Raw genomic sequence first — 26,161 nt, 5'->3', positions numbered from 1 at the left:
AAGGAGGCTACCTTATCGGGGTGGGATGGTCCAAGCTATTTGACCGCCGGCGGAGACAAATTTGCGAGCTAAGTGCCTCACTATTTCATAGTTTCCCATTTGCATCTATTACACCATAGCTGTATAGCTCTCCATGTTTTAACTGCATTTTCATGTTTCACCTATATCCTTGTGCTGGCAGTGTGCTGCTGCATTCTTCTGTTGCTGTATATCTAGCCTAGTAGCGTGCACCTGTAGGCCAGGTCCATATAATAGTTTGGTATCAACTAAAGTGCTGGCTGACTTATTCTTTGTCTACATATATAGATAGATAGATACGAGTAGAGATGAACGAATCGAACTTGACGAACCCGAATTAGTTACGAATTTCATGAAAAATTCGATTCGCAACGAATACGAATATCGCCTCGATTCTATCGCACGAATCGCTTCATAAAACTCCATTTTACAGCGTTCCAGGCTATTGTAGAGCTAAGATTGCGAATCCACATGTGAGTACATGGGGCAGGGGATTATGGGAGGGCGGGAAACAGCGGCGGGAATGAAGGTAGGCGGGCTGACCCAGAACCACATGTGAGATGCAGCCTATCAGTGTTCACTGACCCCTGTAATGTCACAGCCCTATATAATCGGCAGCCATCTTGCCTCACTTCATTTCATCTATGCACTCAGATGGAGAGGACGGGACTGTGTGTGTGTGTGAATAGCTCATACCACAGCGTTACACTGCAACTGCTAGTCACATCAGCATTAGGGAAAGGCAGGAGTGCAGAGTGCTGTGCTGTTACTCTGAGAAGGATCATTGATTGCTAAACCTCCTATTCACGTTATTGAGCATTGCAGCAGAGAGGGGCAGATAGCTGTTAGCTGCCTCATACAGATCTCTAAGCTGCCTGAACTTTCTGAAGCATCTTATCTCCTCATTTTTCAGCTCTATTGAGTTTTTTTTTCTCCACAAATCTTCTGTTGCTCAGAATTGTGTGACAGAGTGCAATTTAGGCTTTAATCCCTTGATTTTTTTTGATGGTGCTGCACTGTTGGGTCCTGCTGCTGTTCAGAAATAAGTCATATTAGTGTGGACTTTAGTGCCTTTTTACTATTTTTCACCTGTTACTCTGTCTCTGTGCTAAATTCAGTGTTATACCACACGTTATATACCTGCCGGTGTATGAAAGTAAAACATTTTTTTCCTGAGTACAAATACGCTTTTTCAGTGGCCTTATCATTGCAAAGGGCCTACATACAAGCAAATAGCGTGCCATATACCACCTTATTTTTCTGTCTCTGTGCTAAATTAAGTGTTATACCACACGTTATACACCTGCCGGTGTATTAAAGAAAATAAAGTTTTTCATGAGTAAAAATACGCTTAACAGTGGCCTTATCATTACAAAGGGCATAAATACAAGCAAATAGCGTACCATATACTACCTTTTTTTCTGTCTCTGTGCTAAATTAAGTGTTATACCACACGTTATATACCTGCCGGTGTATTAAAGAAAAAAAAGGTTTTCCTACATAAAAATACGCTTAACAGTGGCCTTATCATTGCAAAGGGCCTAAATACAAGCAAATAGCGTACCATATACCACTTTTTTTTCTGTCTCTGTGCTAAATTAAGTGTTATACCACACGTTATACACCTGCCGGTGTATTAAAGAAAAAAAAAGTTTTTCCTGCGTACAAATACGCTTAACAGTGCGCTCATCATTGCAAAGGGCAAACATACAACCAAGTAGTGTACTATTTAGTACCTTTATTTCTGTCTCGGTGCTAAATTCAGTGCTATTCCACACATTAGTATACACTGGCTGGTGTATACAACAAAAAAAAGATTTTTTTTCTGCGTAGAAATACGCATACCAGTGCGCTCATCATTGCAAAGGGCATACATACAACAAAGGAGTGTACTATTTAGTAACTGTTATTCTGTCTAGGGCCTATATACTTTGAAAGGACAACCGTAAGGAATCGCCTGCTGCTGTTCTGTACCCTCATAAACGCACTAAGTATGTCAGGCAGGGAAGTGCCAGGACGTGCACAGAGAAGGGGCAGAGGCCTACATACGTCAGGCAGAGTTGGCAGCAGACTTGGGGCGAGTGGCAGCAGGAGTCGCAGCAATAGGCCTGAGCTCCCGTTAACACCCATCTCTCCTCGTCAATTGGTTTGCACACTCATCCCCATCATCACAAGCGACATCTGACAACCCCAGTCAAGAGTCGGTGGGTTCCTCAGACACAACCCTCAGTTGGCATGGCCCAGGAGCAGTCCCTGTAATCCCATTGCCTTTGTCCTATGCTGTTCCCTCTCCCAAAGAAGTATCTCATGCTTTGGGTTCAGCTCCACTATTTAGCGAGGAAGATGTAATAGAGGACAGTCAGCATGCATCTAATGGGCAGCCAAGAATGTGAGAAGACATGCATCCCTTGCTCCGCAAGGCGGCCAAGTAGTGATGCGGAGAATGACGTGGGAGGCGGTGTTTCAATTGCTCAGGGTCCTGAGGCAGACACTGTTGTGGAACACGAGGAGGACATCAGTGACGTGCACACATCTTTTGATGATGATGACGCCGATCGCAATTGGAAGCCGAGTGCAGAAGCCGGGGCTTCATCATCATCAGGAGAAGAGATTTGCTCTTTGTCTATGAGGCAGCAAGGCGGTAGCACGGTTGGCAATCAGCGTGGTGGTGGCAGTAGTGGAAATTCAGGAGCTAAACGTGCCAGGGGGAGACCACCGCTTCACGGCAAGCTACCATTCAGGGAGGTAGTGGAACAGGGGTTCCTGGAGACGGTGCCAATAGCAGTGAAATAGTGCGAAGTACGGGTGGGAAAATCAGCTACTCTGCGGTGTGGTTGTTCTTCATAAAGAATCCGGAGGACCTTATCGTAGTCACATGCAAAATCTGTGGGCAGAAAGTGAAGCGTGGCCAGGGTCCCAATCTCGGCACCACGGCCCTGCGTCCAGTGGCGTTGCTAGGGTTGGTGTCACCCGGTGCGGTAGAAAATGGTGTCACCCCATACCTCCCTCCCCCCCTCAGTAAGTTTTTAGCCTGTTGTGACAGACACCACTGGTGTAGCGCATTGTGAGAAATTCCAGTATAATAATCAGATATACCAGTTGCCACAGAATAGGAAAGTGTTAAAGAAGTTTTCACCATTTAAATATACAGCTCCCAGAATTACATAAAGGGGTACTCCACTGGAAAACATTTACTTTTATATCAACTGGTGCCAGAAAGTTAAACAGATTTTTAAATTACTTCTATTTAAAATCTTAATCCTTACAGTATTTATCAGCTGCTGTATGCTCCACAGGAAGTTGTGTAGTTCTTTCCAGTCTGACCACAGTGCTATTTGCTGACACCTCTGTCCATGTCAGGAACTGTCCAGAGCAGGATAGGTTTGCTATGGGGATTTGCTCCTACTATGGACAGTTCTTGACATGGACAGAGGTGTCAGCACAGAGCACTGTGGTCAGACAAATAATAAATTAAAAAAGAAAAGAACTTCCTGTGAATCACTTATACAGCACCTAATAAGTACTGGAAGGATTAAGATTTTTAAATAGAAGTAATTTACAAATCTGTTTAACTTTGTAGCACCAATTGATTAAAAAAAAATGTTTTCCAGTAGAGTACCCCTTTGAGCAGTGGTGAGGTTATGCTGGGAGTTGTAGTTTCACTCACCATAACTGTAGAACTGACAAGCGACTACAGCTCTGATAGGACATAGTGAGGAGAATACAGAATGATATCAGTGACTACAGGTGACGTCTTCTCTATAGTGAGGAGAATACACAATGATATCAGTGACTACAGGTGACGTCTTCTCTATAGTGAGAATGTACAATGCTATCAGTGATTACAGGTGACGTCTTCTCTACAGTGAGGAGAATACACAATGATATCAGTGACTACAGGTGACGTCTTCTCTATAGTGAGGAGAATGTACAATGGTATCAGTGACTACAGGTGACGTCTTCTCTATAGTGAGGAGAATGTACAATGGTATCAGTGACTACAGGTGACGTCTTCTCTATAGTCTTCCCTTATCTAATTCAGATAGTACATACCGCCTGGTCCAGCTAAAACTTCTGTCTGTAGAATGTGACGCCCAGACGTCTCCTCACTATGTCAGCGCATTCTCATCCTCTATATGAAAACAAGTATTATTATAAACCTGCCAGACACTGTATCCTCTAAATATAATACTACTATACACTGTACTCTTTGATTATAAACCTTCTATACACCATACCCACTGAATATAATACTACCACACACTGTACATTCTGAATATAATACCAACACATACTGTACACTCTGAATATAAATCTGCCACATACTGTACCCCTGAATATAATACCGCCACACACTGTACCCTCTGAAAATACTACCACACACTGTACATTATGAATATAATACCATCACATACTGTACCCTCTGAATATAAATCTACCACATACTGTACCCCTGAATATAATACCGCCACACACTGTACCCCTGAATATAATACTACCACACACTGTATCCTCTGAATATAATACTACCACAAACTGCGCCCTCTGAATTTAACGTTGCCATACAGTGCACCCTCTGAATATAATACCACAACCGCAGTAACACCCCTTATCCGTTAGCTGATGCTATTACCACGGGAGGGGGGTTAGCTGATGCTATTACCACAGAAGGGGGGTTTTGATGGTGTTGCTAGTGGATGATGGGGGTGCTACTACTGGGGGGGTGTTGCTGGAGGATGATGAGGGTGCAACTGGCCATCCCCCCTGGCAGTATCACCCCCATCATCCATCCGCAGGATCATCCTCCTGGCAGGAGCACCGCCATCATCCACCATCAGGATCTGCTGATGGAGGTGCTACTGCTGTGGGTGGGGGGTGTTGCTGGTGGATGATGAGGGTGCTACTGCCAGGGGGGGAGCATTAGGTAGGCAGCAGTTCCCCCACTTCAGGTAGGCAGCAGTTCCCCCGCATTAGGTAGCATATTTTCCCCACATTAGGCAGCATAGATTCCCCACATTTGGTACGTGTTCCCCCACATTAGGTAGCAATTTCCCCACATTAGGTAGCACAGATTCCCCACATTAGGTAGCAGTTTCCCCACATTAGGTAGCATAGATTCCCCCCATTCAGTAGCACAGATTCCCCACATTAGGTAGCATAGACTCCCCACATTTGGTAGCAAAGATTCCCCACATTAGGTAGCATAGACTCCCCACATTAGGTAGCATAGAATCCCCACATTAGGTAGCATAGACTCTGCACATTTGGTAGTAGTTACCCCACATTAGGCCGCAGGTTCCCTTGCAGGTTCCCCACAATGGGTCAAAGTCTCCCCACATTAGATCTCTGTTTAACCCCCCCCCCCACAAAAAAAACACATACAACACAGAGAGACACACACACAAACACACACACAGTCAGAGAGACACACACTCACAGACAGACACACACAGTCACAGTCACACACACAGTCACACAGTCACACATACACACACAGAGTCACACACACACAGTCACACACACACAGAAAATAAGGCATACTTGGCACACCAGAAGGCCTCCTACATAATTCCAATACAAGAAATGATTGTGGGCAGGGGTGTAGCGCTCCTGGGTCCCCCTGCAACACACACACAGTCACATACACACACAGTCACATACACACACACACACACACACAGAGTCACACACAGTCACATACACACACACACAGAGTCACACACAGTCACATACATACATACACACACACACACAGTCACATACATACACACACACACAGAGTCAGAGTCACACACAGTCACATACATACACACACACACAGAGTCACACACAGTCACATACATACACACACACAGAGTCACACACAGTCACATACATACACACACACAGAGTCACACACAGTCACATACATACACACACACACACACACACACACAGAGTCACACACAGACAGTCACACACAGACAGAGATAGCGACAGACAGACACACACACTCACCCATCCAGCGCAGCGCTCCTTCTCTCCTGGCGCCCTGCGAGTGACGTCACTGACGTCCCATGCGGTGGTGCTGACGGACGGGCGCACAGCGGCGATGAAGGCCGGGGGGGGAGCAGCTGACGAACGGGCGCACAGCGGCGATGAAGGGGGGGGTGCTGACGGGCGCACAGCGCAGGTGAATGCCGGGGGGTGGGTTGGTGCTGCCGGTTGGTTACAGACGGGGGTTGTCGGTGTACCTGGGGGGGGGTTGCTGCGGAGCGTCCTGGTGTCACCCCATTAGGTTGGTGTCACCCGATGCGGGCCGCACCCCCCGCACCCGGGTCGCAACGCCACTGCCTGCGTCAACACATGATTCGCCAGCGGTGACAAACCGTCCTTTACATGGTTTGCCTTGGCGAACGGAGTCACACAGGGGAGGAACTGCTGAAGTTCATTAGGGAAGAAATCCGAGTATGGCTTACTCCACAAAATCTGGAAATGGGAACCATGGTGACTGACAATGGGAAGAACATTGTGGCCGCGCTGCAACAAGGAAGTGTGAACCATTCGCCCTGCATGGCACACGTGTTGAATCTGGTTGTCAAGAAGTTCATCAAGTCTTCACCCCATTTGCAAGACGTCCTGACAATGGCAAGAAAACTGTGCATGCACTTCAGCCACCCGTACACCGCCAAGCACTCTTTGCTTGAGCTGCAGCGTCAGAACGGAATCCCACAACATAGTCTCATTTGTGAAGTTGCCACACGTTGGAATTTCACCCTCCATATGTTGGACAGACTATACGAACAAAGAAAAGCCATCACGGATTTTTTGATGATACAAGCAGATAGGAGTACTCCCCTGTGTAACTTAAATGTGAACGAGTGGCAGCTCATACATGAAACCTGCCGTTTGCTGAGGCCCTTTGAGGAAGCCACATTTTTTGTTAGTCGCTCGAATTACGCCATGAACAACGTAATTCCACTCCTACATTTACTCCAAAAAATGATTGAAAAAATGGCTGGTCACGGCAATGGAGATGTTGCGCCTACATCTGAAGGCTACATGATTCCTGTGGGGGATGAACTAGAGGAGGATGATGAGGGGCAGAGCGGAGCACAGTTTACGGTGGATGAGATGGCTGGTGTTTCTGGTCATTGGACAGGAGAGGAGGAGCAGGAGCAGCCAGAGGAGCTGGAAGGTTATTACGAGGGAGGCGAGACAGAGGACCCAGACACACCGTGGCAGTATGCAGTGGAGATGGAGGCAGGTAGTCCCAGTGAGTCACTGTCACAAATGGCACGATGCATGCTGAGTTGCTTGCGTAGTGACCCCCGAATTGTCAAAATTCGTCAGCGCGATGACTTCTGGATCTCCACCTTATTAGACCCTTGCTACTGGCCCACAATGGGGGCCTTTTTTTTACACCCACTGAGAGGGAGGACAAACTGACCTACTTCAGGGAGCTTCTACGTAGTCGGTTGGCCAATGCCTATCGGCCACATGGTCCATCCACTCGCAGGTCTGACTCGGGGGGCCCTCTGCGCTCACCTTCCACTGCCACGGCTGCTGGGGAGGGGAGGGGTGGCAGGAGCAGTACCGGCTCAATCAGCAGCAGCCTGAGTCTACAGTCGCTGATGAGTAGCTTCCTTCTACTCATCAGCAGCAGGTGGACATGGAGCAGGACCTGAACCAGCAGGTGATGGCTTACCTCGACATGACCCTGCCAACAACCGTTGAAGATCCGCTGGACTTCTGGGAAGCCAAACTCGATTTATGGCCGCAACTAGCGGAGTTTGCCCTGGAAAAGCTGTCCTGCCCGGCCAGTAGTGTGCCATCAGAGCGGGTGTTTAGTGCGGCCGAGGCCATAGTCACCCCAAGGCGAACTCGTCTGTCCACTAAAAATGTGGAGAGACTGACGTTGTCAAGATGAATCAGGGATGGATCAGCCAGGATTTCCATCCACCAATGACAGATGGGTCTGAGTAGATTGACCATGCTCCTACAACAAAATTTTCTCTATTGTGGTTGGTTATGAAACCCTCTGGGGCAGACGTGGGAATTGTACGGCACGCTTGACACATACGGCCCTTTGATTGGCTCTGACCGGCCCGCGCTGATTGGGGGACAACTATGCTGCCCAATCTGGGGGACATCTATGCTGCCTAATCTGGGGGACAAGTATGCTCCTAATCTGGGGGACATCTATGCTGCCTACTCTGGGGGACATCTATGCTGCCTACTCTGGGGGACAACTATGCTCCTAATCTGGGTGACATCTATGCTGCCTTATCTGGGGGACAAGTATGCTCCTAATCTGGGGGACATCTATGCTGCCTACTCTGGGGGACATCTATGCTGCCTAATCTGGGTGACATCTATGCTGCCTAATCTGGGGGATAACTATGGTCCTAATCTGGGGGACATCTATGCTGCCTAATCTGGGGGACAACTATGCTCCTAACATGGGGAAAATGTGAAGCTTCTGGCCTTGGGCCTATAATTTTTTGAAGTTTAGCAGTAGCTAAATACATGCTTAATGCAAATGTCAACATTGATCTTTAAATGTAAGGGGTTATGAAACCCTCTTGGGTACTGCGAATGACTGCTCCAGACTCATTCTGTGTCTTTCACAAACTACTTGCCTCCCTGGTGCCTCTGGCCTTAAATTTTTGGATGTTTAGCAGTAGCTAAATACATGCTTAATGCAAATTTCAACAATGATCGTTAAATTCTCGGCGCTCTGCCAGGGCCTTCTCCTACCCCGCCTGGGCCGATGCGAGGACCTCACTAACCAACTCACTAACTAATCCAATCGCTTATAGCGATGGGAGGTGTGTACAAAGGGCAGGGACTTAATAAACGCCAGTTTATGACCCTCACTTACTGGTAATTCCTCGTTTTAAGATTAAATAATTGCAATCACAGATCCCTATCACGAACTGGTTTCAGCGTGCAACACGCACCTGTCCTTGAAAGATAGAGAGACGCCAATCTGTTCAGTGGAGCGCTAGTGCGGCCCAGTACATCTGAGACCATAACACACCTGTTATTGCTTGATCTCGCGATTGATCGGGCAAGGTAAGGGGTTATTAAAGCCTCTTGGGTACTGCTGAGGCCTACTCTTGACTGCTTCTGGTGCAATGTATGGGGTAATTAAACTAAGCTAAAAAATAATTTTATCATTAATAAAATAGAATTTTCCAGAATGCTAATCGTTACACAATGGAACGCTTGTTGCGTGTGATTTTTTATGAAAATTAAAAAAAAAAAAAAAAAAAAAATATGGACAGGGATTAACTCTGCTTCATCATTTTGTGCAAAAAAAGTCCTTTTGGTAATCTGATCTTTTGGAGACAGATGCGATTACGCACATATTGAATTCGTTTTTGTAAAAAAATTTCAAACATTGTGAGGTTTATTATTTTTGAGAAGAATGTCTTTGGGTGGTCCACCGTCCTGCATTATAGAGTCTTGTGAACTGTTGGATATGCACTTGTTCTTACACAAAGGTATTTCTTTAACCCCTTAAGGACCATGCCATTTTACACCAGAGCGTTTTTTGAACATCTGACCACTGTCACTTTAAATATTAATGACTCTGGAATGCTTTTACCTATCATTCTGATTCCGAGATAGTTTTGTGACATATTCTACTTTTTGTTACATAAAGTGACATATTCTACTTTATGTTATTGGTAACATTTTGTCGATACTTGCATCCTTTCTTAGTGAAAAATTCCAAAATTTTATGAAAAAATTGAAACTGTTGCATTCTTCTAACTTTGAAGCTCTCTGCTTGTAAGAAAAATGGATATTCCAAATAATTTTTTTTAATTCACATATACAATATGTCCACTTTATGTTTGCATCATAAAATTGACGTGTTTTTACTTTTGGAAGACACCAGAGGGCTTCAAAGTTCAGCAGCAATTTTCCAATTTTTCACAAAATTTCAAAAATCAAAATTTTTCAGGGACCAGTTCAGGTTTGAAGTGGATTTGAAGGGTCTTCATCTTAGAAATACCCCATAAATGACCCCATTATAAAAACTGCACCCCCCCAAAGTATTCAAAATGACATTCAGTCAGCGTTTTAACCCTTTAGGTGTTTCACAGGAATAGCAGCAAAGTGAAGGAGAAAATTCACAATCTTAATTTTTTACACTTGCATGTTCTTGTAGACCCAATTTTTGAATTTTTACAAGGGGTAAAAGGAGAAAACGTATATTTATATTTGTAGCCCAATTTCTCTCGAGTAAGCACATACCTCATATCTCTATGTAAATTTTTCGGCTCAGAAGCGAAGGAGCGACGAGGGGATTTTGGAGTATGTTTTTCTGAAATGGTTTTTGGGGGGCATGTTGCATTTAGGAAGCCCCTATGGTGCCAGAACAGGAAAGAAATACCACATGGCATACCATTTTGGAAACTAGACCCCTTGAGGAATGTAACAAGGGATAAAGTGAGCCTTAATACCCCACAGGTGTTTCACGACTTTTGCATACGTAAAAAAAAAATTATTTTTTTTACTAAAATGTGTGTTTCCCCCCCAAATTTCACATTTTTGCAAGGGTTAATAGCAGAAAATACCCCCCATCTCTTCTGAGTATGAAGGTACCCCATAAGTGGACCTGAAGCGCACTATGGGCGAACTACAATGCTCAAAAGAGAAGGAGTCATATTTGGCTTTTTGAGAGCAAATTTTGCTCGGGGGGAAGTCGCATTTAGGAAGCCCCTATGGTGCCAGGACAGCAAAATAATCCCCACATGGCATACCATTTTGGAAACTAGACCCCTTGAGGAACGTAACAAGGGGTACAGTGAGCATTTAACCCCCACTGGTGTCTGTCAGATCTTTGGAACAGTGGGCTGTACAAAATTTTTTATTTGCACAGCCCACTGTTCCAAAGATCCGTCAGACACCTGTGGGGTGTAAATTCTCACTGCACCCCTCATTACATTCCGTGAGGGGTGTAGTTTCCGAAATGGGGTCACATGTGGGGTTTTGTTTTTTTTGCGTTTGTCAAAACCGCTGTAACAATCAGCCACCCCTGTGCAAATCACCTCAAATGTACATGGGGCACTCTCCCTTCTGGGCCTTGTTGTGCGCCCCCAGAGCACTTTGCGCCCACATATGGGGTATCTCCGTAGTCGGGAGAAATTGCATTACAAATTTTGGGGGGCGTTTTTCCCTTTTACCTCTTGTCAAAATGAAAAGTATGGGGCAACACCAGCATGTTAGTGTAAAATTTTTTTTTTTTTACACCAACATGCTGGTGTAGACCCCCAACTTCACCTTTTCATAAGGGGTAAAAGGAGAAAAAGCCCCCAAAAATTTGTTAGGCAATTTCTTCCGAGTACGGCGATACCCCATATGTGGCCCTAAACTGTTGCTTTGAAATACGACAGGGCTCCAAAGTGAGAGCGCCATGTGCATTTGAGGCCTGAATTAGGGATTTGCATAGGGGTGGACATAGGGGTATTCTATGCCAGTGATTCCCAAACAGGGTGCCTCCAGCTGTTGCAAAACTCCCAGCATGCCTGGACAGTCAACGGCTGTCCGGCAATACTGGGAGTTGTTGTTTTGCAACAGCTGGAGGCTCCATTTTGAAAACAGTGGCGTACCAGACGTTTTTCATTTTTATTGGGAGGGGAGGGGGGCTGTGTAGGGGTATGTGTATATGTAGTGTTTTTTACTTTTTATTTTGTGTTAGTGTAGTGTAGTGTTTTTAGGGTACAGTCACACGGGCGGGGGGTTACAGTGAGTTTCCCGCTGCGAGTTTGAGATGCAGCGCAAAATTTGCTGCATCGCAAACTTGCAGCCTGATACTCACTGTAAGCCCCTGCCCATGTGAATGTACCCTGTACATTCACAGGGGGGGGGGGGGACCTCCAGCTGTTGCAAAACTACAACTCCCAGCATGCACAGTCCATCAGTGCATGCTGGTAGTTATAGTTTTGCAACAGCTGGAGGCACACGGGTTGGGAAACACTGAGTTAGGAAACAATGTTTCCCAACCAGTGTGCCTCCAGTTGTTGCAAAACCACAACTCCCAAACATTCTCAGGCATGCTGGAAGTAGTAGTTCGGCAACATCTTTAGAGCCAGATGTTGCCGAACTACAACTCCCAGCATGCTTGGAGTTGTAGTTTTGCAACATCTGGAGGACTACAGTTTGCAGACCACTAATACAGTGGTTCCCAATCTGTGCCCTTCCAGATGTTGCAAAACTACAACTCCCAGTATGCCCTTACTGTCCAGGCATGCTGGGAGTTGTAGTTCTGCAACATCTGAAGGGCCAGATGTTACAGAACTACAACTCCCAGCATGCCTGGACAGCAAGGGCATGCTGAGGATGTGTAGTTTTGCAACATCTGGAACGGCACAGTGGTCTACAAACTGTGGACCTCCAGATGTTGCAAAACTGCAAGTCCCAGCATGCCCAGACGCCAAGGGCTGTCTGGGCATGATGGGAGTTGTAGTATACAGGGTCCCAATACAGCAATGCATGTCGCTTTACGGTGACGTGCATTGCTGTAAAGGGCCCGACCGCGGCTGAAGATCAACTCACCTGTCTTCAGGGATGAGGTAAGTACCGGGGCCAGTCCCCAGCACTCCCCCGCCGCGTCCTCCGGTCTTCCTCCCGTCCTCTCCGGACTTTCAGGGGCCGGGCAGGGCGGGAGGAAGTATCCGCCCCCCCCCCCCCCTGCGATTGGTCGGTTAGCTAACCGACGGATCGCAGGGGATCGGAGGAGGTGGCAGGCTTGCCACCTCGCTCCTAGTCTTCAGCATGGTCCTGGCTGTCTGTGACAGCCGGGATCATGCGAAATTACCGGGCGGTCGGGTCCCAGAGACCCGATCAGCCCGTTATCGCCGCAGATCGCAAGGGCGATTTCCCTTGCGATTTGCGGCAATCGCCGACATGGGGGGCCTACATGGCCCCCCTCGGCGTTTGCCCTGGATGCCTGCTGAAGGATTTCAGCAGGCATCCGGTTCCGATCTCTGCCCGGCGAGCAGCAGAGACCGGAAAACGCCATGACGTTGTGGAACGTCATTGGTCCTTAAAGCCCAGGGTGCCATGACGTTCCACAACGTCATTGGTCCTTAAGAGGTTAAAACATTTCTAAAATGTTGTTTTTTTTGGGAGGGGATTGTGAAGCCCGGGTGTGTACTCTTTCATCAGCCAACTCCAGGCTGTGTCATGCAGGCAATATATGGGTTACTGATGCCGCAGGGGTGGGTCCTGGTTCTGGAAATTTCAAATTTTTGGATAGCGGGTGCTACCAATGAGAAATCTTTGACAAAAATGTCATATATTGTGTTGGTTTTTGCGGGGGGATTGTGAAGCCCTGGTGTGTACTCTTGCATCAGCCAACTCCAGGCTGTGTCATGCAGGCAATATATGGGTTACTGATGCCACAGGGGTGGGGCCTGGTTCTGGAAATTTCAAATTTTTGGATAGTGGGTGCTACCAATGAGAAATCTTTGAAAAAAAATTCTCATTGTGTTGATTTTGGAGGGGGGGGGGGGGGGGTTGTGAAGCCCTGGTGTGTACTGGTGCATCAGCCAACTCCAGGCTGTTTCCTACAGGCAATATATGGGTTACTGATGCCGCAGAGGTGTAGCCTGGGTCTGGAAATTTCTAATTTTTGGATAGCGGGTGCTACCAATGAGTAATCATTGTCAAAAATGTCATATATTGTGTTGTTTTTTTTTTTTGGGGGGGGGGGGGGGATTGTGAAGCCCTGGTGTGTTGTGTACCAGTGCATCAGCCAACTCCACGCTGTGCCATTCAGCCACTAAATGGTCTCCTCTTGCTGCCAACATGTCCATGCTATGTCATTCAGTCACTATATGGTCTCCTGACACTAATGCCACCACCCGGCTCTATCATTGTGCTGCTGTGCGGCAGTGATTCTAATCTGCCGTTAATCTGCATGCTATTCTGAATAACAGTATTATTTCACTACCCCACCACACTCCATATGCGTTTTAGGACACAGCAAAGTGTTCTATACCCCTATAGAGGCTGTATTTAGGCTAGAAATAGCCTTTTTTAACATCGATTTGACGCAAATAAATTCGGATCGAAACAAAGTTTTCGGGAAAATTCGGCGAATCGTCCGAATCGAATTTTTGAAAAGTTCGCTCATCTCTAGATACGAGTGATAGATAGGAGATAGATAGACAGATAGATCAGTGTTCCCCAACCAGGGTGCCTCCAGCTGTTGTAAAACAATAACTCCCAGTATGCCCACAAAGCCAAATACAAGCTGGGAGTTATAGTTGTACAACAGCGGGAGGGAAACAGCCTCTGCTGGGAAACACTGATAAGAGTCCCCCTTTATCTCTCACTGTCTCCTGACCCCCCTCCTCCTCCTCACCCCAAAGTTACTTACCATGAAGGGCAGCATCAGGGTGGGCAGGGGGGTCTGGAGGCATTGGGAGGGTGTCCGGGCCTGTTGTGGAGGTGAAGGAAACTCAGTCCGGCCTGCAGGAAATACAGAGGAGTCAGAGGGGGAGGAGCTTATGTCTCTTCCCAACCCCTGCACAGTGTAATGCCTGCAGACTGAATGATGCTGAGACCGAAGCATCCTCAGTACTGACAGGCAGCCTGCAGAGGATGGTGTCCCCGCGGTTCACACGCTGCAAATGCTGCAGGTGAGGGGACAGTGGAGCCGGGGCTGACAGCTCCCGCTCATCAATACTATAGTATCGGGAGGGGCAGCAATCTCGGGGGGGGGGCAATTGCCCCGTTGCCCCCCCCCCCCGGATCCGCCACTGGCCTGAGAGGAGGGAGGGAAGCGGGCACCCGGCACACAGAAGAGCTCCATTAAAGTGTGTAAAGAGCCGCATGTGGCTCGCGAGCCGTGGCTTGCCGACCACTGCGCTACACTGCTCTTTAAACAGTATTTGTCTAGAACAGCAGCAGGTGATTACTTATGGCTGTCCTTTCACAGTATGTAGGCCCTTGCCAGATTAACAGGTACAAAATGGTACACTACTTGGATGAACGTATGTGGTATGCACTGATGAAGGCAGAAAAATGCGCTACAATGAGCCTAAAAACTCTGTAATTTTGGTAAAACACCAGCCGATGAGTAATATTGTTTGGACTTTCACAGTATGTAGGCCCTTGACAGATTAACAGGTACAAAATGGTACACTTATTAGATGTACGTATGTGGTATGCACGTATGAGGGTAAAAAAATGCGCAACAATACGCAGAAAAACTGTATTTTTGTGAAACACCAGCCGGTGAGTACTATTGCTTGGACTTTCACAGTATGTAGGCCCTTGACTAATTAACAGGTACAAAATGGTACACTAATTAGATGTACGTATGTGGTTTGCACGTATGAGGGAAAAAAATGCGCTACAATACGCAAAAAAAACTCTATTTTTGTAAAACAGCAGCCGGTGAGTACTGTTGCTTGGTCTTTGGCAGTATGTAGGCCCTTGACATATTAACAGTTACAAAATGGTACACTTATTAGATGTACGTATGCGGTATGCACTGATGTGGGCAGAAAAATGTGCATCAATACGCCAAAAAACTCAATATTTTTGTAAAACACCAGCAGGTGATTACTTTTGCCAGGACTTTCCTTGTATCTAGACTTGTTACAGATACAAAATAGTAGACTGCTTTGATGTAGGTATGTGCCATGCACGTATGAAGGCAGACAAATGCACTACAGTCCGCTGAAAAAACGTATTTTTAAACAGCAGCAGGACGCAACATTGCAGCACCACAAAAAAAAAAAACAGGGATTAACCCCTTAAGGACACATTATGTACTGGAACGTCATGTTTCCGTTCCCAATATATAACGTGGGGCCACGGCGAAATCGCGGCATCCCGAACAGCTTACAGGACAGCAGGAGGGTCCCTACCTGCCTCCTCGCTGTCCGATCGCCGAATGACTGCTCAGTGCCTGAAATCCAGGCATGAGCAGTCAAGCGGCAGAATCATCGATCACTGGTTTCCTATGAGAAACCAGTGATCAATGTAAAAGATCAGTGTGTGCAGTGTTATAGGTCCCTATGGGAGCTATAACACTGCAAAAGAAAAGTGAGAAAAAAAAGTGAATAAAGATCATTTAACCCCTTCCCTATTAAAAGTTTGAATCACCCCCCTTTTCCCATAAAAAAAAACCAGTGTAAATACAAATAAAAATAAACATATATGGTATCGCCGAGTGCAGAAATGTCCGAATTTTTAAAATATATCGTTAATTAAACCTCACGGTTAATGGCGCACGCGCAAAAAAATTCCAAAGTCCAAAATAGTGCATTTTTGGTCACTTTTTATATCAATAAAAAATGAATAAAAAGCGATTGTCACGATGCCGGCTGGCAGGTAGTGGACCCTCTGTGCCAGAGAGGGATTGGCGTGGACCGTGCTAGTGGACCGGTTCTAAGCCACTACTGGTTTTCACCAGAGCCCGCCGCAAAGCGGGATGGTCTTGCTGCGGCGGTAGTGACCAGGTCGTATCCACTAGCAACGGCTCACCTCTCTGGCTGCTGAAGATAGGCGCGGTACAAGGGAGTAGGCAGAAGCAAGGTCGGACGTAGCAGAAGGTCGGGGCAGGCAGCAAGGATCGTAGTCAGGGGCAACGGCAGAAGGTCTGGAAACACTGGCAAGGGACACACAGGGAACGCTTTCACTGGCACTAAGGCAACAAGATCCGGCAAGGGAGTGCAAGGGAAGTGAGGTAATATAGGGAGTGCACAGGTGATAACTCTAATTGGAACCACTGCGCCAATCAGCGGCGCAGTGGCCCTTTAAATCGCAGAGACCCGGTGCGCGCGCGCCCTAGGGAGCGGGGCCGCGCGCGCCGGGACAGAACAGACGGGGAGCGAGTCAGGTAGGAGAGCCGGGGTGCGCATCGCGAGCGGGCGCTACCCGCATCGCGAATCGCATCCCGGCTAGCAGCAGGATCGCAGCGCCCCGGGTCAGAGGACGTGACCGGGGCGCTGCAGCGGAGGAGGTGAAGCGAGCGCTCCGGGGAGGAGCGGGAACCCGGAGCGCTCGGCGTAACAGTACCCCCCCCCTTGGGTCTCCCCCTCTTCTTGGAGCCTGAGAACCTGAGGAGCAGACTTTTGTCAAGGATGTTGTCCTCAGGTTCCCAGGATCTCTCTTCAGGACCACAACCCTCCCAGTCTACTAAAAAAAAATTTTTTCCTCTGACCTTTTTGGCAGCCAAAATCTCCTTGACCGAGAAGACGTCCGAGGAGCCGGAAACAGGAGTGGGAGGAACAGATTTGGGAGAAAAACGGTTGAGGATGAGTGGTTTGAGAAGAGAGACGTGAAAGGCATTAGGGATACGAAGAGAAGGAGGAAGAAGAAGTTTATAAGAGACAGGATTAATTTGACACAGAATTTTGAAAGGACCAAGATAGCGTGGTCCCAACTTGTAGCTAGGGACACGGAAGCGGACATATTTAGCGGAGAGCCATACCTTGTCTCCAGGGGAAAAAACGGGGGGAGCTCTTCTTTTCTTATCCGCGAACCTCTTCATGCGTGAAGAAGCCTGTAAGAGAGAATTTTGGGTCTCTCTCCATATAATGGAAAGGTCACGAGAAATTTCATCCACAGCGGGCAGACCAGAGGGCAAGGGGGTAGGGAGGGGGGGAAGAGGGTGACGGCCGTACACCACGAAAAATGGGGATTTGGAGGAAGATTCAGAGACCCTGAAGTTATACGAGAATTCGGCCCATGGAAGGAGATCTGCCCAGTCATCCTGGCGGGAGGAAACAAAATGTCGCAAATAATCACCCAGGATCTGGTTAATTCTTTCTACTTGTCCATTGGACTGGGGATGATATGCAGAGGAAAAATTTAATTTAATCTTGAGTTGTTTACAGAGAGCTCTCCAGAATTTAGACACGAATTGGACCCCTCTATCCGAGACAATCTGCGTAGGCAACCCGTGAAGACGAAAAATGTGTACAAAAAATTGTTTAGCCAACTGAGGCGCAGAAGGAAGACCAGGAAGAGGAATGAAATGTGCCATTTTGGAGAATCGATCAACGACCACCCAAATAACGGTGTTGCCACGGGAAGGGGGTAAATCAGTAATAAAATCCATACCAATCAGAGACCAAGGCTGTTCGGGGACAGGCAGAGGATGAAGAAAACCAGCGGGCTTCTGGCGAGGAGTCTTATCCCGGGCACAGATAGTGCAGGCTCGCACAAAGTCCCCAACATCCGTCTCCAGAGTTGGCCACCAATAGAAGCGGGAGATGAGTTGCACAGATTTCTTGATGCCCGCATGACCTGCGAGATGGGAGGAGTGACCCCATTTGAGGATTCCGAGGCGTTGGCGTGGAGAAACAAAGGTCTTTCCTGGAGGAGTCTGTCTGATGGAGGCAGGAGAAGTGGAGATCAGGCAGTCAGGTGGAATGATGTGTTGCGGAGGGAGATCAACTTCTGAGGCATCCGAGGAACGAGAGAGAGCATCGGCTCTAATGTTCTTATCGGCAGGACGAAAGTGAATCTCAAAATTAAATCGGGCAAAGAACAGAGACCACCGGGCCTGGCGAGGATTCAGCCGTTGGGCCGACTGGAGGTAGGAGAGGTTCTTGTGGTCGGTGTAGATAATAACAGGAAATCTTGATCCCTCCAGCAGATGCCTCCATTCCTCAAGTGCTAATTTAATGGCTAGAAGTTCTCGATCCCCGATGGAGTAGTTCCTCTCCGCTGGAGAGAAGGTCCTAGAGAAAAAACCACAAGTGACAGCATGCCCGGAAGGATTTTTTTGTAGAAGAACAGCTCCAGCTCCTACTGAGGAGGCATCAACCTCCAATAGGAAGGGTTTGGAAGGGTCAGGTCTGGAGAGCACGGGAGCCGAAGAAAAGGCAGACTTGAGTTGTTTAAAGGAGTCTTCTGCTTGAGGAGGCCAGGACTTGGGATCAGCATTTTTCTTGGTTAAAGCCACGATAGGAGCCACAATGGTAGAAAAATGTGGAATAAATTGCCTGTAATAATTGGCGAACCCCAAAAAGCGTTGGATAGCACGGAGTCCGGAGGGGCGTGGCCAATTTAAGACGGCAGAGAGTTTGTCTGGATCCATCTGTAGTCCCTGGCCAGAGACCAAATATCCTAGAAAAGGAAGAGATTGGCATTCAAACAGACATTTCTCAATTTTGGCATAGAGTTGGTTGTCACGAAGTCTCTGAAGAACCATACGGACATGCCGGCGGTGTTCCTCTAGATTGGCAGAAAAAATTAGGATATCGTCCAGATATACCACAACACAGGAGTATAATAGATCACGAAAAATTTCATTGACAAAGTCTTGGAAGACGGCAGGGGCATTGCACAGTCCAAAGGGCATGACCAGATACTCAAAGTGTCCATCTCTGGTGTTAAATGCCGTTTTCCACTCGTCCCCCTCTCTGATGCGGATGAGGTTATAGGCGCCTCTTAAGTCCAATTTAGTGAAGATGTGGGCACCTTGGAGGCGATCAAAGAGTTCAGAGATGAGGGGTAAGGGGTAGCGGTTCTTAACCGTGATTTTATTAAGACCGCGGTAGTCAATGCAAGGACGTAGGGAGCCATCTTTTTTGGAGACAAAGAAAAATCCGGCTCCGGCAGGAGAGGAGGATTTACGGATAAAGCCCCTTTTTAGATTCTCCTGGACGTATTCGGACATGGCAAGAGTCTCTGGGGCAGAGAGAGGATAAATTCTGCCCCGGGGTGGAGTAGTACCCGGGAGGAGGTCGATAGGGCAATCATAAGGCCTGTGAGGAGGTAGAGTCTCAGCTTGTTTTTTGCAGAAAACATCCGCGAAGTCCATATAGGCCTTGGGGAGACCGGTTACTGGAGGAACCACAGAGTTACGGCAAGGGTTACTGGGAAGCGGTTTTAGACAGTTCTTGGAACAAGAGGACCCCCAACTCTTGATCTCCCCAGTGGACCAATCCAGGGTTGGGGAATGAAGTTGAAGCCAGGGAAGTCCAAGGAGAATCTCCGAGGTGCAATTGGGGAGGACCAAAAGTTCAATCCTCTCATGATGAGATCCGATGCTCATAAGAAGGGGCTCCGTGCGGAAACGTATGGTACAGTCCAATCTTTCATTATTTACACAATTGATGTAGAGGGGTCTGGCGAGACTGGTCACTGGGATGTTGAACTTGTTGACGAGAGAGGCCAAAATAAAATTTCCTGCAGAACCAGAGTCCAAGAAGGCCACTGTAGAGAAGGAGAAGGCAGAAGCAGACATCCGCACAGGCACAGTAAGACGTGGAGAAGCAGAGTAGACATCAAGGACTGTCTCACCTTTGTGCGGAGTCAGCGTACGTCTTTCCAGGCGGGGAGGACGGATAGGACAATCCCTCAGGAAGTGTTCGGTACTAGCACAGTACAGGCAGAGGTTCTCCATACGGCGTCGTGTCCTCTCTTGAGGTGTCAGGCGAGACCGGTCGACCTGCATAGCCTCCACGGCGGGAGGCACAGGAACAGATTGCAGGGGACCAGAGGAGAGAGGAGCCGAGGAGACGAAACGCCTCGTGCGAACAGAGTCCATATCTTGGCGGAGTTCCTGACGCCTTTCAGAAAAACGCATGTCAATGCGAGTGGCTAGGTGAATAAGTTCATGTAGATTAGCAGGAATTTCTCGTGCGGCCAGAACATCTTTAATGTTGCTGGATAGGCCTTTTTTGAAGGTCGCGCAGAGGGCCTCATTATTCCAGGACAATTCTGAAGCAAGTGTACGGAATTGTACGGCATACTCGCCAACGGAAGAATTACCCTGGACCAGGTTCAACAGGGCAGTCTCAGCAGAAGAGGCTCGGGCAGGTTCCTCAAAGACACTTCGGATTTCCGAGAAGAAGGAGTGTACTGAGGCAGTGACGGGGTCATTGCGGTCCCAGAGCGGTGTGGCCCATGACAGGGCTTTTCCGGACAGAAGACTGACTACGAAAGCCACCTTAGACCTTTCAGTGGGAAACAGGTCCGACATCATCTCCAGATGCAGGGAACATTGGGAAAGGAAGCCACGGCAAAACTTAGAGTCCCCATCAAACTTATCCGGCAAGGATAAGCGTATCCCAGGAGCGGCCACTCGCTGCGGAGGAGGTGCAGGAGCTGGCGGAGGAGATGACTGCTGAAGCTGTGGTAGCAACTGTTGTAGCATAACGGTCAGTTGAGACAGCTGTTGGCCTTGTTGCGCAATCTGTTGTGACTGCTGGGCGACCACCGTGGTGAGGTCAGCGACAACTGGCAGAGGAACTTCAGCGGGATCCATGGCCGGATCTACTGTCACGATGCCGGCTGGCAGGTAGTGGACCCTCTGTGCCAGAGAGGGATTGGCGTGGACCGTGCTAGTGGACCGGTTCTAAGCCACTACTGGTTTTCACCAGAGCCCGCCGCAAAGCGGGATGGTCTTGCTGCGGCGGTAGTGACCAGGTCGTATCCACTAGCAACGGCTCACCTCTCTGGCTGCTGAAGATAGGCGCGGTACAAGGGAGTAGGCAGAAGCAAGGTCGGACGTAGCAGAAGGTCGGGGCAGGCAGCAAGGATCGTAGTCAGGGGCAACGGCAGAAGGTCTGGAAACACTGGCAAGGGACACACAGGGAACGCTTTCACTGGCACTAAGGCAACAAGATCCGGCAAGGGAGTGCAAGGGAAGTGAGGTAATATAGGGAGTGCACAGGTGATAACTCTAATTGGAACCACTGCGCCAATCAGCGGCGCAGTGGCCCTTTAAATCGCAGAGACCCGGCGCGCGCGCGCCCTAGGGAGCGGGGCCGCGCGCGCCGGGACAGAACAGACGGGGAGCGAGTCAGGTAGGAGAGCCGGGGTGCGCATCGCGAGCGGGCGCTACCCGCATCGCGAATCGCATCCCGGCTAGCAGCAGGATCGCAGCGCCCCGGGTCAGAGGACGTGACCGGGGCGCTGCAGCGGAGGAGGTGAAGCGAGCGCTCCGGGGAGGAGCGGGAACCCGGAGCGCTCGGCGTAACAGCGATCAATAAGTCCCATCAATGCAAAAATGGTACAGCTAAAAACATCAGATCACGGCGCAAAAGATGAGCCCTCATACCGCCCCATACGCGGAAATATAAAAAGTTATAGGGGTCAGAAGATGACAATTTTAAACGTATAAATTTTCCTGCACGTAGTTATGATTTTTTCCAGAAGTACGACAAAATCAAACCTATATAAGTCGGGTATCATTTTAATCGTATGGACCTACAGAATAAAGATAAGGTGTCATTTTTACCGAAAAATGTACTGCGTAGAAACGGAAGCCCCCAAAAGTTACAAAATGGCGGGTTTTTTTCAATTTTGTCGCACAATGATTTTTTTTCTGTTTTGCCATAGATTTTTGGGTTAAATGACTGATGTAATTACAAAGTAGAATTGGAGGCGCAAAAAAAAAGCCAGCATATGGATTTTTAGGTGCAAAATTGAAAGAGTTATGATTTTTTAAAGGCAAGGAGCAAAAAACGAAAATGCAAAAACGGAAAAAACCCCGGTCCTTAAGGGGTTAAACCCTAAATTGCACTCTGTCACAGAGTGTTATGAATGGTGTGCACTGGTTTTTATACAGTTTACATACAATTATAAGCAGCAGATGATTTCTGGAGGGAAAAAAAGCACAGAATTGCGCTGAAAAATAAGGTGATAACGTGGTTCATAAAGTTCAGGCAGCTTGTTGATATGTATGAGGCAACGAAATGCTCAATAACGTGAATAGGAGGTTTATGGCGTAAGATCCTTCTCAGTGAGAACACCAAAGCACTGCACTTCTGTCTGTCCACAATGCTGATGTGACTAGCAGTTGCCAGTGGTACGCTGTGGTATAAGCAATGCACACACATGCAGTCCATCCTCTCTCTCTGAGTGCATGGATGAAATGAGCAGCAGCAAGATGGCTGCCAATTATATAGGGCTGTGACATCACAGGGGTCAATGAATGCTGATTGGCTGTATCTCGCATGTGATTCAGGGTCATCCCACCTACCTCCCTTCCCGCACGCCCATGTACTCACATTTTAGGTCTCCTTTAGCCGAGAACGCTGTAAAAAGGAAATATTTGTTTTCTTACCGTAAAATCTATTTCTCGAAGGATCCATTGGGGACACAGACCGTGGGTGTATGCTTCTGTCTCTAGGAGATGTGACACTATGGTAATAAAAAAAAGTCGGCTCCTCCCAGCAGGATATACCTGCCTTCAGGCCCTGAGGTAATCAGTTTAAGTTCCAGAGCAATAGGAGAGGACCAACAGGTCAAAGAAAACCCAAACTGTTCGAGGACCAGAAGATAAAAACATAACTGAACACACCCTCAGACAGAGAACCAAAGGAAACCCCAAAAAAAGGGCGGGAGCTGTGTCCCCCAATGGATCCTTCGAGAAAGAGATTTTACGGTAAGTAAACAAAAATCTCCTTTTCTCTATCGGCTCCATTGGGGGACACAGACCGTGGGACGTACAAAAGCCGTCCCTTGGGTGGGCAAATAAGCAGTCAGGCAGACGGCCGTTCCACTGCCGCCTGCAACACTTTACGGCCCAGACTAGCATCAGCCGATGAGAAGGTATTAACTCGGTAGAACCTCGAGAAAGTGTGCAAAGACGACCATGTAGCTGCCTTGCAAATCTGCGAGGCTGAGGCTCTATTCTGGAGAGCCCAGGATGCCCAAACAGAATGGGTAGAATGAGCCACAACCCTGAAAGGAGGAATCTTCCCCTTACAGCGATAGGCTTCCGAAATGGCGGACCGAATCCACCGAGAAATGGTGGCCTTGGAAGCAGACTGTCCCCTACGACGAGCTTCCGTAAGAATGAAAAAGGAATCACACTGACGAAACGAAGAAGTGATGGAGAGATAAGACCGAACAGCCCGAACTACATCCAGCTTGTGTAATAAGCGCTCCTTAGGATGAGAAGGAGCAGGAAAAAAGATGGGAGGACATACATATCGAGTGCCGCCTTGTCGATTTATATGCGCCACGGTCGTGGCGTTGTCCGACTGGACGCGGACAGGACGGGACTGAAGCCGGGACTCCCAATGAAGAAGACAAAGAAGAATCGCCCGTAATTCCAATATGCTCATCGGAAGAAGGGTCTCTTGAGGAGACCAGAGTCCCTGAACCATCCAATCCCTGACACGCCGCCCCAGCCCGACAGGCTGGCATCCGTTGTAACTACCTGCCAGTGAAGGGGAAGAAATGACCGCCCTGCCAGTGAAGGGAAAGAAATGACCGCCCTTGGAGAAAAAGGGGAGGGCGGAGCCACCAGAGCAGAGAATGACCGAACCAGCGAGGGAAAACAATCTGACGATCAAGGGACAGAGGAGACCTGTCCCATCGAGAGAAAATCGCAAGTTGAAGGGGGCGGTAGAGAAACTGGGCAAGGGGTACGGCCTCCATTGTTGCCACTATCTGACCCAGGGCTTCCATACAAGTGCGGATGGAGACTGACCTGGGTCCGAAAGGAGCGGACCCCGACAGAAGCGCCAGACGTTTGTCCGGCAGGAGGCAAATTCGGCCGAGGCCGTGTCGAGGCGAAGTCCCAAGAAGGTTATAGACTGGGTAGGACAGAGGACCGACTTGTCCCGATTGACCATCCACCCAAAGTGATCCAGAGTGTGGAGAGTGATGTCCACAATCTCCAGAGTCTGGGCTCTGGTTGGAGCCTTGATGAGAAGGTCGTCCAGGTAGGGTATCACCGAGCCTCCCCTCTACCGTAACAGGCCCATCACTGGCGCAAGGATCTTGGTAAATACCTGAGGAGCCGAGGCCAGACCGAAGGGGAGGGCTACGAAATGAAAATGCCCCTCCGGAACCGCAAAGCGGAGGTACCGATGATGGCCTGAAAATAGTGGCACATGGAGGTAGGTATCCTTGAGGCCACCGATGAAAGAAACTCCCCTTATTCCAGGGACGCCACCACCGAACAGAGAGATTCCAATCGGAAGTGACGGAAGAGAAGATGACGGTTGAGATGCCTGAGGTCCAGAATTGGTCGCACAGAACCGTCCTTCTTGGGAACCACAAAAAGATTGGAATAGAAACCCCGGAACCATTCCCCTGGAGGAACGGGAATGATAACCCTCTGGAGAAGCAGAGACTGGAGCACCTCTCGAAGTTGCTTCGCCAGAGAAGGCGACCGGGGCCCCGGGATCGAAAAAAGCGATCCCCCGAAAGGGAGGCGAATTTGATTCGGTAACCGTTGGACACCACGTCCCTGACCCAAGGTCCAGATGTCTCGAAAAAGTAACGCCCCGGAAGAAGCATCTAATTGCGAAACGTTGGGTGACGGAGGCCCTGGTGTGTCCTTAGAAGGTGAAGATAATAACCTCTTGTTATGTGTATAAATGTATAGGGCTGTGACCTTACTGGGTGCAGCCTTTATTTGGGACACTCTGTTATTGTAAAGTAAGCTATTTAGCAACCTGTATATATGGGTATTTTGGGGATTAACCCCTTGATTTATGGACCTCCAGTTGTGTACTTGTAGGACCATCTTGGTAATTTGTGATCTCTTTTTAAAATGATTTTAAATGTATGTCCTTTACGCTAAACAATAAAGATTGAATAATTTGTGTCCCAGAATACCTTGTTTTTTCTTTGGTGTTTATAATTTTGTATGGTATGGGAATCTACATATACATATAGATATTGGCACTTTGTATGCAGAAAAAGTAAGAGAAAAAAGCCGCGGGTGGGGGCCCACTTCATGCCGAAGTGGTTTGCGGTTGCCTGATTCGGTCGTACCGGTTGGAGTCCAACTTCCAAGAGGGGCGCGCCCAGAACAAGGGAGCCTTCCTGTCCCGCAAAGGCGCCTGCCCGGACCCTTTGCTGGAGCCATAGGTCCGAAAGGAAGAGGACTTCCTTTGGGAAGTAGGGCGAGCCTCATTTTGAGGCAACAAGGAACTCTTACCACCTGTCGACTCAGAGATAATTTCATCAAGGCGCTTGCCGAAAGGACGGCCACCCGTAAAAGGAAGCACAGTGAGAGACCTTTTGAAAGCGGCATCCGCATTCCAAGCTTTAAGCCACATAGATCGGTGGAGAGCCGCTAGGTGACCCACAGCAAAGGCAGGACAACGGCTGACTGCCTGGAAGCTGCGCACAGGAAGTCCCCAGATTTAGAGCATTGGAGAGCCAGGACAGATAGATCCTCTGGGGGGGATCCCGCTAAGATATCCTGATG

The 26,161-nt window shown here is 48.3% G+C and overlaps 1 protein-coding gene across 10 annotated transcripts in view; it reads right to left on the bottom strand.

Moving 5' to 3' along the window:
* LOC130290823 (diacylglycerol kinase eta-like) overlaps nucleotides 1-26,161 on the bottom strand; it is a 1,161,394-nt gene that overhangs the window by 298,108 nt on the left and 837,125 nt on the right. The window lies entirely within an intron of this gene.

This window comes from Hyla sarda, chromosome 9, assembly GCF_029499605.1.
Source record: "Hyla sarda isolate aHylSar1 chromosome 9, aHylSar1.hap1, whole genome shotgun sequence".
Lineage (NCBI taxonomy): Eukaryota > Metazoa > Chordata > Amphibia > Anura > Hylidae > Hyla > Hyla sarda.
This window is presented reverse-complemented; position numbering and strand designations above follow the sequence as displayed.